Source organism: Phodopus roborovskii, unplaced genomic scaffold (assembly GCF_943737965.1).
Source record: "Phodopus roborovskii unplaced genomic scaffold, PHOROB, whole genome shotgun sequence".
In the NCBI taxonomy this organism is placed as follows: domain Eukaryota; kingdom Metazoa; phylum Chordata; class Mammalia; order Rodentia; family Cricetidae; genus Phodopus; species Phodopus roborovskii.
Window position 1 is genome coordinate 6,798,488 of NW_026126480.1, and position 23,064 is coordinate 6,821,551.

A 23,064-nucleotide genomic window follows, 5' to 3' on the forward strand; every position below is an offset into this window, starting at 1 on the left:
AAAAATAAGTTTTGCATGAGAATATGCTATGCTAGACTGTATCAAAATGTATGTATGTATGCATATATAAATATGTATTACCTATCCTGATTTCTGCTAAACCTAATGGCAAATACCCAAAATGTCAATAACCTAGTATATTTTTATTTTCATTCAGTGGAAAAGCTGTTTCATTAGGAGTTGTATACAGAAAATAAAATCACCAATCTGTGGAAAGTACATTTTAAAGTGAATCATCACAAGTTTTCATTTTGTTTTTAAGCCTCACAAAATTGCACACATGATTAGAATGGAAGAAGGACAGGCTGCATTTGAGGTGAAGACAAGGCTAAATCTCAGTGAGTCCAGATCTTAACTCTCTAACAGTCACTATCTCCCATCGCCCTCTGTGACTGGCAACCTGACATCCATTGCTTAGAGAAGTTTACCCAAGTTTACAGATCAATGTTCTTTACTCCATCTTTCCTCCTGATCACTGGGGACTGGAGCTAGCAATCACACAAAGTTGTGGTCTATATCTCCAGCCACCAAGAATAGTATTGTTCCACTCCTCTGATCCAGACCCTACTGGCTATGCACTGAAAATCCAAGGACAAGGCTAAGCCACCCCACCCCTTCCTGGCCCTGGGATAGTTGGCCCTGCCCCTTGCTGGACAATGAAGGAAAGCTGGCCCCACTCCTATGGGAGAACTTCCACCTATACACTCTGAAAGAGAGGGTCCCGGCCCTCATCATGGGCCTAGGAAAGCTAACTCTGCTGCTTGCCTGAAGTGTGTAGTTCCAGTGGTCCTGACCAACCAGATCTACTACCGCCTAGACCCATATCCTGCACCTTGGTTTGGTCCACCACAACATTTATCCCATCTATTATTCTCCTGAAGTGCATTAAATGACAGTTCCTGTGGAATGATAAATTCAGGATCCCCAAGATGAGCAGCAATAGCAGGTTATCCAATAGAAGTTTTGGTGAGGATCCAGTGATGATGGTATGCTAGAGGCTTTGAACTAGACCAATGAGTCATTGCAATGAACATTTTTCAAGTGGAGTTGACTGAACACAGAATATACTGTGTGACACACTGCAGCATCCACTAGGGTGAATGAAGAGGTATTGGGTTTTTTTTGGTTTGTCTTGTCTTGTTTAGTTTCTAATTGACTTTTTATGAAGGGTTTATTTTATGGGTGATTTATTAAATATTCATGATTTATATATAAATGTAATGACAATGATTATCTACAAGTAGAGTACAATATAATTTATGTAATGGTAATAACATATAGTGATTGAAACAGAACATAATGAGTCATAATTCTTGGTTTTTATTACAATAATAATAAAATTAAAACTATTTGATCAAAATAATTCATATCAAGAATAAAAATCACCACTGGGCATTGGTGTCGCAGGCCTTTAATCCCAGAACTTGGGAGGCAGAGACAGGCAGAACTCTGTGAGTTCAAGGCCAGTATTGTCTACAGAGCTAGTTCCAGGACTGGTTCCAAAGCAATACAAAGAAGTTCTCTCTCAAAAAAAAAAAAAAAAAAAAAAAAAGGAAACAGAAAAAAACAAATAAAACAAGAATAGAAATTATCTGCAATTTCAAATTTTAAAGTGTTGAAATACATATTTTTTGATCTTCTACTTTTAACAAGTAACCAAAGTTAAATAACACAGTTTATAAGAATGCAATGCCCTAACATAGGAGCTGAATTTATTGCCTCAGATGAAGATGATTGTTAATAAAATCCAACATCTTCTGTGCTTGACATATCACCACAGTCTTTCTGAGAGACGGCCAAAGTCATTTTGGAAACTCCAGCACATTTATCCAAACAGTACCTATAGACTACACACAAGACTGCCCAAGTTTCATCAGGGCAAAAGCTCTTCAATATATTCCACAGATCAAACATGCAATGCAAACTAACCTTCTCAGTCTCTGAAAATAAGGGTGACTGGTGGCTCTATAAAGACCAAGTGTTCAGTGAACACAGAAGACAGCTGACATAGAATATTGAATACAGTGTTTAGGAAAAATAAAGACTTTTAAAATTTATCATGAAGTCCAATTTAGAAATAAATGTTTATATAGTCAACAGAGTGTAAATATAAGCACAAATTTAAATACTGCTTACGCTTACATAATATTATGAACATTATCTCTGTTACTAAATACACTTTGTGTTAAAAAGCAGTCGCCATCAAGTGTCAATGTGAAGATTTTTTTTCTCGCCACTCAACTCTATTAAAATTTAGTACATGCACAAAAACACTATATATAATAATTGTTTAAGTCCTGTTGTTGTTCTGCTTGTTTGTTTGTTGCTTTTTTTGCCTGGATACTAAAGCCAAGAGTATGGATATTTGTTAAAGAGCTGAACACATTTTGCCAGCTGACTGTAAAGGTTACAGCAATTAGAGGTCTCATTAGGTTGTACTAATAAAAGGTCTAACCAATACTGCATAAGATATATATCTTTTAATTATGCTCTTCTGAAAGTTAGTTTTCTGAGTTCTTGGGCTGAATTTTTCTTGGAAATATAATAGTTCTACATGTATTACTTATTTCTCTTTCTGTCTGCTATACCTTCAAAGTGAGATATTTTTCTACTTTGCCACTTTTTTCTATGTACTTATTTATAATTCCACACACATTTCATTACAGTTTTAACATGAATTGTGGACTACAATGGGCTGATAAATATGCAAATTAACATTCGTTATTCAGTATAACCTAAGTGCTTGGCCTCGTTGTTTGTTAACATCAACTTTAAAAATAAAAACAGAGATGTTAGTAAGTCTTGCCATTTATACAATGACAAGTCTAAAAAGAAGTTACCACTGAGTTCTCAATGGGTAAAGTTCAGTGACATTTCTACAGTGCTCACAAATAGCAATGTGTGAGACAAAATGATTTAGCTGTTTTGTATTAATTGACTTAGCTGTTTTAATTTAATTGATGTACTATTATTAACTAATGTGCAGTTGGTATTTTATAGTTCCTTAGAGATGGAAACTCTGTATCATGGAGATTACAGTATTTCCCAAAATAAGACAAGACTGGATCTTGGGTAAAAAAGCTAAATGATATCTACTTTAAACATATTCTAAGCCCCCATTTGCCATGTGTATAAGTTATGTTCCTTTTATTAAATTCAGGAAACATATCAAGATGTGTCTAATACTTAAATCTACTGTTGTAGAGAAAAGGATTCCATTATATATAATATATCTTTGCATTTATTATTAATTTAGGTGATCCATACCTTAAATATTTCATTTGTAGTTTTTTCAATCAAACACACACAGTGAACTATGCTTGTCTATTTTGAAACATCATAGGAGAATGACCAGAGAGATTTTTTATGTGTTGGATTTCAGACATAGGAGAGTCACAACAGGTTTTTATTTTGAAACATAAATATATAAAATATGTAGAGGAAATAATACATCATGGCAAAATTTACTAATAACAGTTCTTTGTTTTATATCTCATTTAAATTGGGTGAAAATCTGTTGAGTGACCAAAGCAAAACTTTTTTTTTCTTATTTAACATATCGATCCAAGTTCCTTGTCCCGTCCTCCCTCTCACCCTCCCTCCCTCACTCGACCACATTCTTATCCCATCACCCCTGTATTCCACAGAGATGGTGATGCCTTCCAGATCCACAAAATCTGTCAAGTCATTTGGTGTAGGGCCCAGGCCCTCTCTCCTGCCTCTAGGATAAGGGAGTATCCCTCCATGGGGAAAGTGCTCCCAAAGTCCTTTTGGGCACCTGGGATACATCCTGGTTCCACTGTCAGAGGTCCCTTACACTGCCCAGGCCTTCTAAATGAGACCCGTATTCAGGGGGTCTGAGTAGGTCCAGTGCTTGTGTCCCAGCTATAAATCTGGGCACCCTTTAGCTCCCCCTTGTTCAAGTCAGCTGTGTCTGTGGGTTTCGGTAGCATGGTCTCCATTTTCTTATCACTCTTCCCTCTCTGCATCTGGATTCCAGTTCTGCTCAATGTTTAGCTGTGGGTGTCTACTTCTGTCTCCATCAGATACTAGATGAGAGCCCGATGATGGTAGATAAGTTAGTCATTAATCTCATTATCAGGGAAGAACACTTAAGGTAGCCTTTCTACTGTTGCTCAGATTGTTAGTTGAGGTCAGCCTTGTAGATCTCTGGACATTCCTCTAGAATGAGTTTTCTCTTCAAACCTATAATGGTTCCCTCTTTTATGGTATCTCTCTCTCTCTCTCTCTCTGTCAAGCAAAATTTTTAAAACATTAATATACATCCTTAGGAAATATACTAAGTTTTGTTAAGAGGAAAATAATGTTCTCTCAGACAGTTTTGTATTGCCTATCACATACTCAATAAATTTCTACAAAGTGCAGAACACTGATACTTGTCATTTTAAAAATGGAAGGTGTTGTATCCACAAATAACAGGAATTATAAAAATGTGTGATATTATTTTCCTACCATTTCCTTTGGGAGAAGTAAAATAGAGATAATAGACAGACAAGCAAAAAGAAAGACAACCAGACAGACAGATAATATGAATCTGTCTTGGTGCTATGTTTAAGTATAAACTACATTGTAGTGAAATCCATCATTAATGAATTTTCTGCAACTATTAGAGAAGTAAAACCTTGATGTAGGAAAACTACTTCCACTGATGATATCTACCCCAAGTGGTTCCACTTCTTATATAATATTTTTTTCAACAATCTAAATCTTATTTTAAAATTTTAATGACCTCAAAGGAATGAGATGATTTGATTAGCATGTGGGCCTGAATGTAACTGCCCTATATTCCCTATATTCTCATTCATGATTAAGCAGTCTAACTCCTCCAACTTCTACACACAGAAATTCTGATAGGGCACCTCAAAACGACTTCATTGTCTTTGTATTCTTAAGTAGCATGGCCCTGAGCACGGTGAGTAGAGAAGGTCCTGAAAATCAAGAGTAGTCCTTGAAATCACCTTCATAGAGACAGTATTCAGAGGACAAAGAGAAGAGAATAAATGCTGTTGTTTTATTTTACCAAGTACAGACTATATTTGGTTCATTTATTTCTCATTTCTGTCCTTTAGAATATATTTGTTATCATCATCATCATCATCATTTGGAGAATCACTTCTCAAATGGTTAATTATTTTTGACATAAACTTTAGGAAATTGAAAACAATATCTCTATTAGCAATCTTATTGCTTCCTCAAATACATGTATTGATCTCCTTATAGTGTACAAGTATCTTTCTGAAGTAAAGAGCAAGAATTAGCAGAGTCTGTGTTGAAAGCAAGTATTTTTCCTTTGGGAGCCAAAACCTATCATATTGAATCAATTCTACCAAAACAGATATAGTTAATATGAAATCCATGATTATTTCCAATTATAGTTTTATACTAAAAAAATTAATTTCCAATTCTTGTACTGAAACTGAAAATATAGTAGAATTGAACTAAACTCCTCCTTTCAAAAGATTAAATTTGCTGGCAGGCAACAAATACATAAATAATATCAGATCGAGCTAAATATATTAATACAAAGTATACTAGATTATGTGATTGTTCTTTTGTGAATCAACTGTGTTCTAATTGTACTGAACATTGCTTAGAATATGCGGGAGTTTACTGTTATCTCGGCTACTCTCACCTAATGCTCCAAACTGTAAATTCCTAGAATTCTGATAGTTAGGAACATAGTCATCTGTCCAATGTATATATTTGTCATAGCTACTTAAGAGGAGGGTTGTCTGACAAAGTCTGGGCAACTATTGCAACATGTCCTAAGAACACATTACACGTGAAGAATAAGCATGTGTTTCATGTCTCATTGTGCTGTGCTGAGCCTTCATTTTCCTTGAAAGTCTTACATACTAGCATTATTGTCTGTGGTTTCTTATATTCAAGATGCTCCTCTTCAAAAATATTTTATACTTCTTTCTCATACAAACACCTCATTGAACCCAAGCTTTATAATCCTTTTATAATCTGTTTCCTAATTACCATCTATGAGCTTGTATTTTCAGCTTTTATTAAAACACCTTTTTCATAAAGTGTAGATACCAAAAATTCAGGATATATATATATCCTGCATATAATTACATATATATATCTGCATTGCATATAATTACACACACATATATACATATACATATATATAATATATATATATATATATATATATATATATATATGAAAGAGAAGGTGGATAATAGAAGGACAGACAAGTAGATAGGTGGTAGAGAGATAGATAGATGAAGATAGATCGATGAATGATAGATAGATATATAGCTGATAGATAGATTGACCATCCTACACTGTACTTGAATGTTGTTTTTCCTTCTACTTTCTCTTTATCAGGGGTATTACATTAAATGTACACCAAAAGAATAATCTACTAATACAGAGGCAGAACAAGAAGTAAATAAACTATAATGGTAGACTTATGGTATGCAGGACATTATTATGTTCTCATTGTTGTACTCATTAATAAGCCCTTGGATTGGTGTTATAGTATAAGCATTTGGCAAAAACAGATTCAACCCCATTTCTGCCATGTAGTGAATGACATTTCTAGTTATTTGGGTTCTCTGGACACAAGATGACATATACAGCTGTTTCTGTTATACTGAAGAAAAGAACATTTCCTTTTCTTTTGTTCTTTCATATTCTTTACTTATATAATTATTTATGTGTTTATTTAGGTTTTCAAAATAAAGTTTCTCAGTCTAGCCCTGACTGTCCTGGAACTAGGACTTTGGTAGACTAGGTTGACTTTGAAATCATAAAGATTTGCCTGCCAATGCCTCCCAAGTCCTGGCATTAAAGGCATGAGTGTGCCACCACTGCCCAGCCTCTTAAGTTGTTTTTAAGACAATTTAATATGAGCTCTCAATAAGTTTTAACAAAGAATAAAATTAAGTTTTAGAATGTTCTCAGTACAAGAGCTGAAGTTGTGCTTGCCTGTGGATGTGTATAGAAAGTGTGTAAGTAATTAATATAAGGTGATATAAAAGTATATGTCTTTATTTTAACTCCCAAATCTGATTCATTTTAACTTTCTTGAGTCTTGATATATGGTCAAGCAGTAAAACAAATACATCCACAAAAAAAAAAAAAAAAAAAAAAGAACAAAAAAAATCACTTTGAGGGAACATGAGGGAACATGTCTGTTATATTCTTCATAAACCTATTTGGAATTTTTTGTGATCTAGAAAATTTAAATCTTTGAAGCCTTATGAAAACAATATCATTTACCATGGATAATTATTTTAAGAGGCTTAATGTTTTATGGGTTATTTCCCTTCACTAAGAGTTTAAAGAAAGCACACTTAATAGGATAAGGTAATGAAAGCAGAACCTCCTCTCTGAACCAGTATGGCTAGGTTCGTGATCCTTTTCCAAAGCATTGGAAGAGATGCACATTCAATAGGCAAATCATGGAGAAGTTAGATTAAAGGTAAAGTGAAGGTACAGGTTTTGAATAGACTGACCAAAGAGGCAGGGACACCTTAAGGAAAATGCACTTGAGAGCTTGTTGTTTGGAGCCTTCTTCTCTGGTGATTAAGGAGGATATGGCTGCTTGGGTTGTATCCTGGTCATTTCCATTTCTTGACTAACAGACTTGAATTATGTAAGCTTTTCTCCACTACCCATGACACATCTTATTTTAATCATATGCACAACCAATTATTCATAGGCATACAAGCTGAATAGAGGATTCCCCCTAAAAGTTCAATCAAAGGACACAGGTGTTGCCTCATCAAACTATTCTCTCCAAAGTCAAGACATCCAGAAACAGTTTTTGAATAGAAATGAATTGTTATCAAGCATTTTCTAAGGGGAGTAACATTTTCCTTTTCTAAAGTGGTACATACATGTAGCTCCATACAGATGTGGGTCCCAGATTGTCAACAAAAAGATATGTTGCCTCATTATCTTGTGATATTATGTTTCTCAGCAAATTACTGCTGTAATCTGTAATTTTTATTAATATAGAGAGAGTTATCTCTCTTAGGATAAAGCTAATATACCTTTTCCTCCCTAATTAATGGATTAAATGCCAAGATTCTACAGAAAAACTAAAGGGGAGGTGGTTAGACTTATGAAAAAGGTATACTCTGTAGTGTGTAAGGATAGGAACACCCTAATTGGCTGTTCCTTCAGTGTTATAGTTAAGCCTTCACTTTTACCCATTTCAGTGTGTATAAAATAAAATGGTACTATGGAAGAGGAAATGTTTACCTCCTGAATTCTCCTCTTCTATATTCTAGCTAGCCTTTTCTTTATTTGACCAGGAAGAAAAGTTATTCTTTCCTCTACTTTCTACAGCTCATGCTGCTTATTTATTATTTTAATTGGCAGTGAATTGTGAGGCGACAAACATACCTCAGGCAGACATTACTGTATACAGTGCTCTAAAGGCACAAGATTCTACACCAAATGGTGAGGCAGTTTCATTAATAACAATCAAAGCTGCTACTACAGTCTTTTATACCTAAGCATCTCCCCAGCTGTTTTGCAAACATTGTATTAACAGACCTCTGCTCAAGCAGTGTGGGCAAACAAACCAGCCATAAGGATGATAGAAAAGCACTTTAGGGAGATGCCTAAAATGTCTTTATTTTCAGTTTCACCAACCATTGGGATCTCCCAGAGGAAAGTGCAAAACAGCAGCTGTTGCTGCTATGTTAGAATCTATCATTGTGTCCTGGGCAGCAGACATGATTGGAAGACATGAACAAATTGGAAGAGTTTATTTTTATTTTTTTAAGGAAAACAAAAAATCAACAACTCAGAGAAAGAATGGATTAGCAAAACCAAAATCAAACAGAATCTACTTCCCTAGAGCTACACAACTTGAGGAAGTGCCTTTCTACTATATTCTTTGAAGCAAGTGTAGGATAGATCAATGTGCCTGGGAATGAGGAGCAAGGACCTGGGAGACAAATGCACTATATAAATGGTTGCTATCAGAGTATTCATGGCTATCAAACTGGAGCATGCCTAGTTCTATGACCAGAAGGCAGAGAACTAGAGGTATAGTATGTAGTCAATGAAGGGATGGAAGAATAAAAAGGAGAATTTGGTTTTAAAAATTCTTCAATTCATATTTTGCCACATATTATCACAATTTTTGTAAGAACTTCATCTCTACATAAACCAGGAAACATGTTTCTCTTGAATGATTTCTGAACATGAAGAAAGTCTCAGAGTGATTTAGCTAATCATCCCCTTTACAAGGATTTTAGCTAGGGCTGCCTATTTACAAAATGTGTGTGTGTGTGTGTGTGTATGTTTTATCAGCCCAGCAGAATACATTTCATTCAGAAATAAGTAACTGCAAGCCTACTTTGTAAGTAGCTGCTTCCTATGGTTGTGTAATTGTCTTGGCTTCTGTTGCTTGATTTTATTTCCTTTTATTTTGTAAAACTTCAAATAATCATTTCTTCAGTTTCTTATGTGGAACTGTCCCTTTTCCGTACAACCTTGGATATGATGTGTTCATTGTCTTTATCAGAACAAAGAAATTCTTAGGGATTTTTGAAAAACACTATATTTAACAGTAGGTAAAGCAGAACAATAAATACATGAAAAATATAAGCAGACTCTGTTATTCCTGGAGGCTTGTGAGTATTCATCTATAATGAGGAAAACTAACCTTTAGTTAGCTTCCCTGAAGATCTCTCCTCAAAAGGAGATAGACGTACATAAAAGAGTCAAGTATGGGAAAAGAGAAACTAATTCATATCTCACTAGGCTATTTCCAATTGTCTTAGTTGGCTCTGGTAAAGGTGAGTTGGCATAAGAGATTTAAGAACTGATTTATATCTGTTTTCCATTCCTAAAGATATGAATATGTCTGATCAACTCTGATTTTACATAAGGTTCAATGACCAGAATGGTCTGATGCACATTCAAAGAGAAGAAAGGCCTGTTATCAAGTAATCAATGAACACTTATAACTAATATATAGAGTAAGAGAACACCAAAGATGAAGCCAACTGTGTACATATGACCTTCAAACGCATATAATCTTTAAGATAGTGTGATGTCAATATTCTGCACTCTTTGGGGTCAGCTTAGCAGATTCTCCTCCTTATCCCTGTGTTGAAGAAGCAGAACTCAGCATATGCAGTGTGAATAAAACCAAACCACTTTTATTGTTCACTCTTTGCGTTTGATCAGTAAAGCTAGCTCAGCTTAGCAGCCATTCCACATCAATCATTCATAGAGATAGAGAAATGTTTGTACAGAACAGATGCAATTGGTGCTCCAGGGAATCTATGTCTCTATTCCTACATGGCTTCAATTAAACTCTTGCCAATGCACTGTATCTTCCTTTTGCCAGTGTGATGGAGAGTTTAAATAAAGATCTAAGACAGCTCTCAAATGAGTCAGGGTAATAAGTTCAAAGCCACATTGTAAAATAAATCAAACTGTAACCCTGAGAGAAATGAAGACATCTTAAAGAGATACTTGTCCACTTCCCTTCAGCTTTAGATTTTGAGACAATGGACTGAAAGAAATTTAAATTTCTGTGTGAATTCTCATTACAGAAGAAGGCAATACTAAACCCTGATGCCAATGGGGAGAGTAAGTTGTCTCCTAAAAAAGATTTCACAAAATTTTGGCTTGTCAGACTATGTGTGAGAGATGCTGGAACAAGAAGAAACCGTAGTGTTTCAGTAGGGAGCAAAACCATACTTTGAGCTGGATCACTTGATTATATATACTACTTCCCTTCTCTTGAAACTTAAACCAGATCAGAATGTCAACAATGGACTTGAGTTATCACAGGACTTCCTTGATCCTCTTCTGATGGTAGACACAACTAATACATCTGCCACATTTGCTTTTCAAATGATATTTCCTTTCACTTAGCCATTTGAAGATGATTGGCCAAGCCTAGCTTGTTATATATGCCTGCACCATTGCTTAGAGCCTAACACACTTGGTAACAAAAAACACGATGTTCCTAATTCTAAACACACAATAAATTCCTCTTCCAGTGTTCTCTGTATTAGTTAACCTCAACAGTCCATTGATGATCAATATAAGTACTCTCTGCCTGCTAACAAAATCCTCAAAGAAAAATAGCACAGATATGAACTTCATCTACCCCAAGGCCTTGAGGTCATAGGAATGCCCTAATTCTCTCCTGAACTCCTTTTTTGAGAAGATAAAACTGAGGCCATATTTAAAACACCATATCAGGGTTGCTCTTCTGTATTCTGCTTCCTCTAAGGCTGAATGATCAGACCCCTAGTTTCTTATAACCTCATACTTCACTTATTTCAATGATGCAACAATCAGTGGATGTATGTTAATATGCCAGTACTTTTTATGTCAGCAATGGATGTCCCATGTCAGGGTGATACTTTCCTATTGATTTGATCAAAAGATATTGGTAATCCAAAACACTCAACAAAGAAATGACAAATAATGATAGTTTTTCTTTGTCTTCTTGGTTATGTTTAGTCAAGATCTATTAAATCTCTTCTGTGGTATGATCTTTAAGTAGATGATGTGATGTCATGAATTTCTATTTTGTGGGTAGGTCCAGAGCTCTCTTAGCTGAGCAGTATTTCTGCAAACATTACCATGTTCATGTATTCCAAGGTTCACTAATAAATAAATCATTTACTATTTTTCTCCTCTTACATACTCATTGTCCATTATACTGATTTATCCATCCTTGGATATCCCTCATAGTTAAAGTGCCATTTCTTTTTAAACCTGGGCCATTCTGTTTAGTGTTATGGTTTGGATATGGGTGGCCTTACCAAGACCCATGCTCTGAATGCTTGGTAACTATTAGGAGTTGTTTCCCACCATTCTGGGCTCACAGCTGCGCCAGCCCCAAATAACACACACAGATGCTGTATTAGATATAATGCTGTTGGCTAGTTACTAGTTTCTTATCAGCTAGCTCTGTCATAATTATTAACCCATTTCTATTAATCTAAGTACTTCCACGTGGTCTTATCTTACTGGAGAGAAAGGCAGGCATTCTGCTCTCTCTGTCTTCCATCTTGACTCCTCCTTACTACTTCCTCGAACCCTTCTTGTCTCCTAGTCCCACCTATCTTGCTTTCCTATTGGCCAACAGTACTTTATTCATTAACCAATTAGAGAAATATATTCACAGAATGACACCTCCCATCAGGTAACCAATGTGACAAAATTTAACTTTAAATCAGTATATCTAGATAATCTTCTAAGATATATTTGAGAAACAAGGCAAATATAGATTAGATGAGAAACAGCTAGCAAGCAAAGCAAAACACACAGCTGACAATGGATGCATTCTATTTCTGTGGAATCTCCTCTTACATAAAATAAAGGCCAACCAATTTCCTGAAACAGTGGTTTAATTCTTTACAGAGTCTTTATGCCTCATTGCATGGGTTAGAAGCAGGACAGAGAGTAGAAAAAAGATGGGACAATAAAGTTTGTCTAAGGTATGTTTTGAAAGCCTTATGCTTGGCTTCTGTGTGAAGTATGCATTTACTACCTGCCAACTACTTTGCAAGAGGATAATGACCATTGTTCAAAGTCTCTAAGGCACTCTACCTTTCTTTTATTCTACTAATTCTAGTTACTAAATATAGGTATCTATTGTCTTCATGACATGGATAGTCTCAAATTCCTCTGTAATCTGCACATGTATTTTAGGTATCTATCTTCTAGTTTTGGCATTTTTATCCTGCTTACACATCAAGATTCATTTACAGTAAAACTACTGTTTAATCATATAGTGAAAGTGATGAATGCCAAAAGTATGTTTGGCTTAAAAATCTCAAAACAGTTTTTATGAGCACTTGAACATATCTGTACTGGTGGCCATACAACTGAAATTCAGGGCTCTAAAATCTAGTGAGGAATCTTCTCATCTTTGGTGGAGAGAAGGAATGCTGGTAAAGAAGTCATCAGAGATCCTTTGCTAACGAGAAAGAAAGTATGTCCTAGATGCCTGAGTTTTATTGAATAACATGGGTAACAGAGAGATAACAGCCATAAGTGAACCACTCAATAACTCACAGCATTCCTTTGTTAAACCACAAAATTCATTAGTGTAATTTTAAAGTAATTCACCGATAAGTTACAAACTGAACAATCACTGAAACTTAATTACAGAAGCCCAAGATTGTTTTCAACAATAGCAAATTGGTAATTTGTTTATTGGTAAAATGATTGAATTGTGCCAACTCTTACAGGTGAATTGTATAATTAATAACATTATATACACTGTGTAATTAACTAACTTGTTGGTCACAGTAATCCTACACAGTATATTTACTTTTAAAGGAAATGACTTAGAGATAGAAGGTGTTAAAATATTGCCCATTATTATCAAGTTTGACAATAGCACAGTATGCATCTACAGGCATCCATGTCTGATTGACCACAAAGCACAACTGGGATTTGCTCTTTTAGGTTTAAGGACTTTTAAGATGAAGTTGAAATTAGGATTTGGGTTTTATGCTCCTTAAATGTTAGCAACATTTTCTCTCAAGTACTAAGAATGCCAAAAATGAAAAAAAAAATGTTATGCATAACATTCAGCCTGCAGGCAGGCTGGCTGTTTACAAATTCTGCTGAGGCTAATAGCTTACAGTTTACAGTAGGAGCATAAGCATGGAAGTTCAGCAAGCAGGTTAAGAATACAGAAATAGAGTCTCATTTTATGTTTTATGTAATCCCATATGGCATTCTCCTGTAACTCATTATAAATATTCATCACTTGAATTTTATGTGACTGACACTATGCTAGATACTGAGGAATCAATGATAAATAAGAAATAAAGCCGCTATTCTTGTGGGAAAGATACAGGATATGAGGCAAATCAAATTGACTACAATGTGAATTCTATAAAATAGAAAGGAAAGAAAAGTTCTAAATGAGAGAAAAAATGAAACCAAGTTGAGGAACTTCATTCTGATTGGAATAATTCATAGGTGATTTGTGATACAAACAAATTAAGCTTATGTCAATATTCCAAGACACAGCCTTGCTTAGTCCACAAGGTATATGTCTCACATGGTTTTCCAATATAGGTGAGAATCCTAAAGAAGTAGGATATAACATCAGTGAAGGAATAGATGCGCTAGCAAGGGAAGAGAAAGGAGGCAAAGAGCAAAAGTTTCCTTCTTCTATAGCCTTCCAGCAGAAGTTATTACCCAGATTAAAGATGTGTCTTCCTGCCTCAAGATATGGATCAAAGGTCCAGTCTAAAGGTGGATTTGCCCACTTAAAACCAAGTAAATTTTTTTTCACAAGTGTGTCCTTCATTTCTGGATTGTAGTTCCTTCCAGATATATTCAAGTTGACAACCAGTAATAACCATGACAATATGTACATTCTTGAAAAAATCCTTCTGCACCTTGTGTCATACCACTATACCTCTTGGAAAATTCATTTTTCCCCATTCCAAACATTTTAAAATGTATTTTTTTCTTTTCTATAATATAGCTTCTTGCTTCTTCTTGCTTTATTCCACACTACAGTCTGCTTCATGTTACAAACATTCAATTTATGTTTGCATCAAATCTTATTGAGAACACACCATGAACTTGGCATGTTTCTATATTATAAGAATGTGTGAATGCCCTTAGGGCACTGCATAACCCAACAGGAATAGGCAGGGATATTGGCAATGAAAATAATGATGTAAATGAATCACAACTGGAGAAAGTAATTATTTCTACTTGTGATTTATCAATGAAAGGCATCAAAAACAATATGAGACTCCCAATTTGGTTGTGGAGATTGAACTGTTGTGATAAATGATGAATATAACAACATAAAAAAGACATGGTGATTCAAAATTTGGAAGTCTCTTGAGTGTATATTTTTGTAAGGCATAAATTGTAAACTTGATGCACATGTGCGTGTGTGCATGTGCGTGAGCACACACATGCACACACGATCTTATAACTTCTTCCAAGTAACTCTCTTACCAACTAGTACTTCATTTTATAATCAGTTATAAAAGACTGCATAAATGATATAGGCGTTCTCTTAGAAGCTACAGATTATATTATAAAAGGAAGAAATAAACATATCTTAGTGTTGTTTCTAATTTGCAATGATGACTAGCAATTCCTGCCAGAATAAGAATTTCCTCTAAATCAACTCCCCAAAATAATAGGCCCAACACAGACTCCCTGAATGTGTTAGTTAAAAGAACTGGGCAGTCTATGGGGCAGTCTGGTAGTGGATCAGTATTTATCCCTAGTGTACGAAAGGATTTTGGGAGCCCATCCCACATGGAATGATACTTTCTCAACATAGATACTGCCCCAAATGATATGACAGACATTGAAAACTCTCCATGGAGGCCTCACCTCCCTGGGAAGCAGAAAGGGGATGGGCTGAGGTTTGGTGGGGGTGATAAGGGAGGATGGGAGTGTGAGGGTACTGGGATTGATACGTAAAACAACTTTGTTTCAAGCTTAAATAAGAAAGGAAAATATAAGCAATACTATTGGACACTTTCTTGTCTTCTAATTTCTATTCCAGAACTGCTGGACTCTCCTTAAAAATAGATCATTTATATTGTCACATTTATTTGTTTTTGTCATTTTCATTATAAAAACCAGATTCCTACTATCATTGTATGGGGACTCATCTTTTATAAGCAAGGCTGTTTGGAAGATGAGCTGCTCAGGTTATAATGGAAATTGCTTAGTGTGAGTGTGGGGGAAGCAGAGCTTCTCCTCCTGTAACTGTCTTATTTGAATTTTAAGGCTCTTGTGAAACTCTATTAAGCATCATTCTCTCTTATTTTAAGAATTTGAGTGATACAAAATAGAAGTATTCATTTTTGCACTACATATATATATATATATATATATATATATATAGTCACTTTTGTAAAAAACAAATCATTAAAAGTGTGTTGAAGAAACAAAGATGTAAAACAAGCAATAGTGGGAGAGAAAAGAAGAGATTAAGAACCAAGGAGAAATGGAGTAGAAGAAAACACTAAGCATCCTAAACCTCTAATAAGCCAACTTTTCCATTCATTGGCAAAGGGTGTTTTTATGCTTCCAATATACTCAGTGGTAAAGAAGCACTAGGGAATTAATTTTATGTGAGAGTAATAGTCACTTTTTATCTTCTGTATACTAAAACTGTTTTCTTGGGGACAAAACTCAAGATTGTTCCCAAGGCTCTTCTATGCATTTCCTACTTCTCAGTTCACTGGCTGCTCTTAAAGTCACAGTCCAAGGTGTAAAATTATGTAGGACTGCATTGGGTAGCAACCTAGGACATGTCAATTACATGTCACTTATGAGAGTAACAGAGTAAATGAAAGGTATATGTAACACAAAGAAAGAGGGGTTTGTGTTTAACATAGTTATTTTTCCACTACTGCGATGAAGCATTGTGGCCAAGTCAGCTTATAAATTCGAACCATGTCTTTCTTCTCCTACTTTCCATCATACTTGTTTTCTTAGGCATGAAAAGAAATATCAGCCAAACTGAGAACATTACATAAGTACTAAAATATGGAATGGGGGAGATTGCCCATTTAATAGACAGGTAAGAATAGATTCCATCTATTTTGCTGTATGACTGCATATAGCTATAAATAATCTCAGGTGGTTTCAGCTACACTCATGTTTCTGGAGGGACTTCTCTACTCCCTTATACAGGAAACCATTGCAATAATTCCAGAAATATTAACTAAGTCCAAAGAAACATAATTGATGCAAATACCAATGTTTATGTATTTCCTTGACTTTAATCTGTCAAAATAAATTTACCAGTAAAGTCATTTTTAAAAGTCAGCAGATTGTGACAGGCAAGATGGTTCAGTAAGTAAAGTTACTTGACGCCATCCTGATAGAGTTTGACCCTACAATCCACATGATAGAAGAAAAGATCTAACTCAAGAAGTTGTCCTGTGTTCTTCACAAATTTGTTCTGGCAAACTTACACTCACACACACACTCACACACACACTCACACACACACAAACACAAACACACACACACACAAAGTAAAAATACATAAAAAAGCTTTTCCAATGTCAGATTTCAAGAAATAGTAATAATTTTGTTTCTGAAGTTTTCTTACTTGTGTTCCTGACTTCATTCAACAATACCTTTTTAAATTTCTCTTTATAACAAGCACTGTACTAAACTTTGGGATCCTGAAATAAATCTAGAGCTACCTACTCATGAGGATGCAAACATTTATATATGTACATGGACATAATGAAAATCTTATATGATAATAACAATACATAATATATATATATATAGTAGTAAAAGTTGTGGAAGAGAATGAAAATAGAGAAGTGAGTTTTGAAATCAGAGAGAATTTACACTCTGACATTAATAAACCATTTGCTATTATATGTTTTGTTGTCAGCCTAGTATTAAATGGCTGAGTCATTTCAGCTTGAATCTGCCTCAACTTAATGTACCATGCTTTGTGCAAGCCCATGAAAGGCCTGTCTCTCTCTAATGTGTGTGTGTATTGGGGGGGGGGGGTAGAGAGGAGAGGGAGGGCATGGGAGGAAAACTGGTTGGTATGTAATTCAAAAGTGTTATTTAAATAAAACGTAAAAAATAAATCTTATGCAAGATTAAAATACAGAAATAATGTAAGTGAGGCAAACACAGGTACAAATCAACAATGCAATGTGTTTAGAAAGGTAAATTTGACATGTTATCCAATTTGAATTGAATCACATGAACCTTCTGAAGATGAGCAAATAGATATTAGATATTCAGTAATGTGTTTTAAATTTTAAGAATGGATAGGCCCATGCTTATCTTTATGGTAAAAAAGATAGTATTTTGGCATAAAAGTGAATAAATCAGCCACTATTCTTTAACAAGAAAGACCTGGGTAGGTGAATCAAGATAATGGAAGACAAGAAGCAACTTTGGTGATGAATGCTCAATACTCAGGAACAAATGTGCCTTTATATCTCAAAATTAAAGTATAAAGATATGAAGATGGCACTAAAAAATCCCACCCATCTGCACATTAAATAAGATTGAAATTTTAAAAAATGACACAGGCAGGCTTCAAAGAGTAGTACTTCCTTAGCTTGAAACTGAGCATTTTGGTTTTGAAATGGACTCAGAAAGGGCAAGGGAATTTGGGATCATTTGATATCTTCTCTGCTGTGTCCTATCAGTGGATCATCAAATTAGAAGTCTTTTTAAAATTCAGTTTTCATGGCTTTATGAGGCATGATGGTTAGAAAATAATGTATAAATTTACAGCAGGATATTGTGGAATGATATTGTATATAATGTGAAATGGTCAGCAAAATGAGTTTGATGAATGTACTTTCACCTCAATTATCTCATCTGTTTGTGGCATGTGGTGTGTGTGAGTGTGTGTGTGTGTGTGTGTGTGTGTGTGTGTGTGGGTGGGTGGGTGGGTGGGTGTGGGGGTGTGGGTGTGTGTCTGTATGCAATCAAGCTCTGCCTTCTCAGGAAATGTCAAATTAATACAAACAATTCCAAGAATATGGCACTCAGTCTTGACTCAGGATGGCCCAATTTAACAAATTCCTAAATTTCCAAATATGTATTAAAGCTTTAATGATGCAAATTCAGTTGACAGTGTGATTTCAAATTTTAAATTTTTTTTTACTGAGTTAGTGATACGTTGTAATACTGTTGCGCAATAGGCAACAACAGAGACCTGAAGCTCCCAGACATGTGAGTACAAGACTAAGAAACACAATACATTTTGCACATTGGTCAGCTCTGATATTCCTTAGGCAAGACACTTTTTTTTTATTGTGTTTGTCTGTTTTCAAATTTCAGTGTTATTACTGAGATACATACTTCTCTAAAACCAAGTACATGGATGTATTTCTAACTACATGAAATTGTTGTACATTAGATTCCCTAGAAATGGTTCTTCTAAAAGTTCACATTTGAAGGTCACTTTGCAAAACACAGCATTTTGATGGATTTTTCCCCTTTTTTTTGGGGGGGGCAGGTAGTGTTTTCTATATCTTTCTTCTTGTTATTTGATAATTTTATAATACACACACACACACACACACACACACACACACACACACACACATATATATAGTCATTTTACCTCCTATGCTTCATCCTCATTGGACTTGTTCTTCCATTGGTATGCTTCTTCACAACTTGCTGCTTTCTGTCTTCCATGTCTTTTGGTAAATGACCTACTGAGGTTAATTTGAGGTATTTGCCCAAATAACAGGGCTGGGAAAATACAGTATCCAGTCCTTTGGGACATTTCTTCAGGAAATAAAGCCTAATGCTGTATCTACTCACCCACAGCTCTGGTGGCCTTGGCAAGCCTCCACCACATTGTGGTAGTCTCAGCAGTTCCTAATTTTCCAAATTATGCTCTCTGCATTTATGCCCAGAGAGGCTGTAATATTAGATACATCCTATATTTACTCTTTCCTTGAGGTACAAACTGGGAACTAGATATTCTCTATCTGTGCTATATTCAACTCTCTTAAGAAAAGAGAAAATCTTGTAGTAGAACAGAATAATACTATTGGTAATTTCTATTCACTGTTACACTGCCTTAATATTTTTGATATACTGCTTGTGTTAGCATCAGGCATTGTGGTTCACATTAAGGAAAACATACTTTATTATTTTAGCTACTAAATTGGTAGGATTTATTTATTTATTTATATTTATTTAGTATTGGTGTTTTCTGTTTGTTCATTTGTCAGTTCTGTCACAGAACCTTGTTAAAATCACTCTAACTCTCTAAAACATTTTATAGATAATTGCTTTTGCCTTTCCACTTGCCTTAATTTTAAGTTCAACTATTTAGTTTGCTTTTCTGTAAACTATGAGCACTTTGACCCAGTGAATCTTATTTTCTGTTTTAATCAGGGCTTTTATTCAGTTTTAGGCACTCTCCCTCAGTACCTACAGCAATGTTCACCAGGTATAAGTATGGGAGATCCTTAACTGAATTAGTTATGGGAGGAGGAATCTTCGGACTCCCACTTACATGTTTCTTTTTTCATGTTGAAGGTACCTGTTTTACCATCAGTCAAGCAAGATCTTATTTCAATCTCTTCAAGACTACCAGTTTGATAATAATTTTAAACTAACCAGTTGGTGCAGATATTTCTTTATTTCCAAACATTTATTATGTAGAAAATAATTTGAATTTCTAAAAAGATGATTGTGTTCCTATGTGACGATGGTCTTCAGTCTTCAGACAGATTATAAAGCTAATTTTGATTCCACAAAACAACTTGTGCAGACCAAGAGATTCACACAATATTTGTTAACATTCTATAATGTGATACTTTCAAGAATACTTGAATATTCTTTACACAATTTAATCACCATATATATTTGTACAGAATTAAGATGCACTGTTTTTCAATGTGTTAAAAATTTTAAACATTCATTGCCTGAAACTAAGCATAAACAACAAAAGAAGGTTCAGGTGAATGCAGACATTTCACCCACTGCTTTAGTCATGGTTTGAACTTATGCATCTAAATGTCAACTTCACCATCACTTTTGCTGTTATTTATAACAGTAATATTTCATCTTTAACGGGAGAGGCAAAATACACATAGACTCAAATGGTCTTGGCATCTTTTAATGTATCCACCAGCTATTCTTACTTCTAATTTATAAAATGATGTTAACTGGGCCCTCAAATAAACAGGATTTAATGACAGAACAGAATTGTTATTTATTTTCCTTAGCCAACTTTTATTCCTTGGCCATTGATGATGAACTGATTATTGAAGAGAATTTAGCTGTATTTTTCCCAGTTTGCTTTTAGTCAAAAAGCAGAGAAGCACACAGAAACATGAGAGTGTCTAGAGAAAACTAGTACAACTATTTCAACTATTTTGTGAGAGATTTTGAAAATACACAGAGATGCAAAGAGGCAAGACATGGGTATTATTGTTTTAAAGAGCATTGTCTGACTCTCATGGCCAAAAAGCAAAGATTTTGTCTCCAGAAAGATCATTAAAGAAAATAACTTCTTCTAAACCAGATGGAAATGTCAGAGAGTAGGACCTAAACTAGGGAATGTGTTGTGCACATTTGAATCACATACTGTATGCATAAACCTAATATGATTAACTGTTGCAAAAAGTGCTTTCACAAAGCAATGTATAGTAGATGAGAAAGATGGATGGCTGGCTTCCATGGCAGTAATGGTGCTATTGTTAAGTGTGGAAACTTAATACCAAGATTAAACTATCCTCTATCTATACTTAAGGATAATAACTGCTTTACTGGTGGATGTTTTTATGGTTTAAGAAATTCAAGGTGAGTTGCATGTGCTAAAAATAATTTTAGAAGCTGATATTAGGATGTTCTGACTCCTCCTTTGTTCAATAATAATGTTGGATTATTTGAGGCTTCGCTATTAAGAGTTACCATAACTTTTCACTTTCAAACAACCTTATGATGTAAAGTCTACAATTCTATCTTTGAGATAATTGGGCAGCCTGCCCAAAATTAAACTTGTCAACAAATCCTTTGTCTAGGGCTATGGAAGGAGTTGGTCTAGCTGTTTTTCCCTCTTGTAGTTACTGGGAAGAAACACACACACTGAGTCTGGAGCCTGTAAAAGCAGGAGGATGTTTTATATACATCAGGCACACACTTAAATTGAGTTGAGAAAGAGGGTGGGGACCTCAGGATGAGGTGAGATATAAGGGCCCACTATGATTCACCACATCAGCAATAGCTAAGCAGAGGTAGTTTTGCTGAGTCATTTCTATGCAGAAGTGATAGGCCAAAGACAGGTAGCCAAACTCTAGCCAGGTTCAGGAAGTTCCACTAGGCCTTGTGTTTGGACCTTTTTGGGCCCAAGACAGTTTAGAATTAGAAACCAGGAAATATGATTCTAAAGCCTTCCCTTCTAATTATGGTGCCAGAAAAAGAATCCTAGCTGATATTCCTAGCTGATATTAAAAAAGCTGTGGAAAACCTTGAAAAAAAGTTAGATCTCCCAGCTGCAAAATATATACTTCTCTGAGATTGGGTTAATTTCAAACTTTTGTTTAGCTTACGTCTTATTTGTCAATTATTCCAAATTTAAAGAAAATTGCAATAAATGATATATAAACACCAATTATTTTGAATCTGAATGAACTATTAATAACTTTGTATCAATTATGCTTCATCATTTTTCTTTCATTGCATATTATGAGATACTGAAATTATCTCTTATACAACCAGAAGTTAAAAAATAGATTAAATGTGATTATCTGCCATGTTTTAATGTTGTTATTTAAGCAATATAATTTATGGTAGTTTTCCTTGAAATAAAGGGTAAAACTAGGATTGGTAGCCTTTTTAGTACTTAACTATCTTGTCAGTTTATCTTTATTTTGCAACATTTTTTCAATCTTTCTTTGTTATTTTGGTTGTTTATTTTTTAATGTCCCTGGCATTGACAGATTTTATTATTTTTTTTTTTTGCATTGACAGATTTTAATAATGACATTCTGTATCCTCATAAAAATGAAATGGACTTTGGGAGCACATTCCCCATGGATGGAGGGATACTCTCTGAGCCTAGATCAATTTGGGAGGGCCTAAGCCCTGCCCCAAGTGATTTAACAGACTTTAATGATTCTTCATGGAGGGCCTCACCCTACCTGGGGAATAGAATGGGTGGTTGAGGGGACATGGGAAGATGGAAGGGAGAGGTAACTGGGATTGATACATAAAATAAGATTGTTTCTAATTTAAAGAAAAAATATATAAAAATTAAATAAATAAAAATAAATGAAATATTTTTTTTTCTATTTCCCTGACGATTCTCATAGACATGTTGAGCTCATGCAGTCCTGGCTAGAATACTTGGGTGGAGCACCTGAGTACTACTTGGCAGATCACAGCAGGGATAGAGTGTCCATTTGTGTTCTTGCTCCATAAATAGGTCAAGGGGCTATCTTTGTTCTCCACCATGAAGCTACTATTTTTCCCTTACTACAAGATTGCAATATATAGGGAAGTTTTGAATAAAGAGCCTCCTCTTCACTCCAACGTCTCTCTAAAGTTAACCTCTATTGACACTTCTACCAG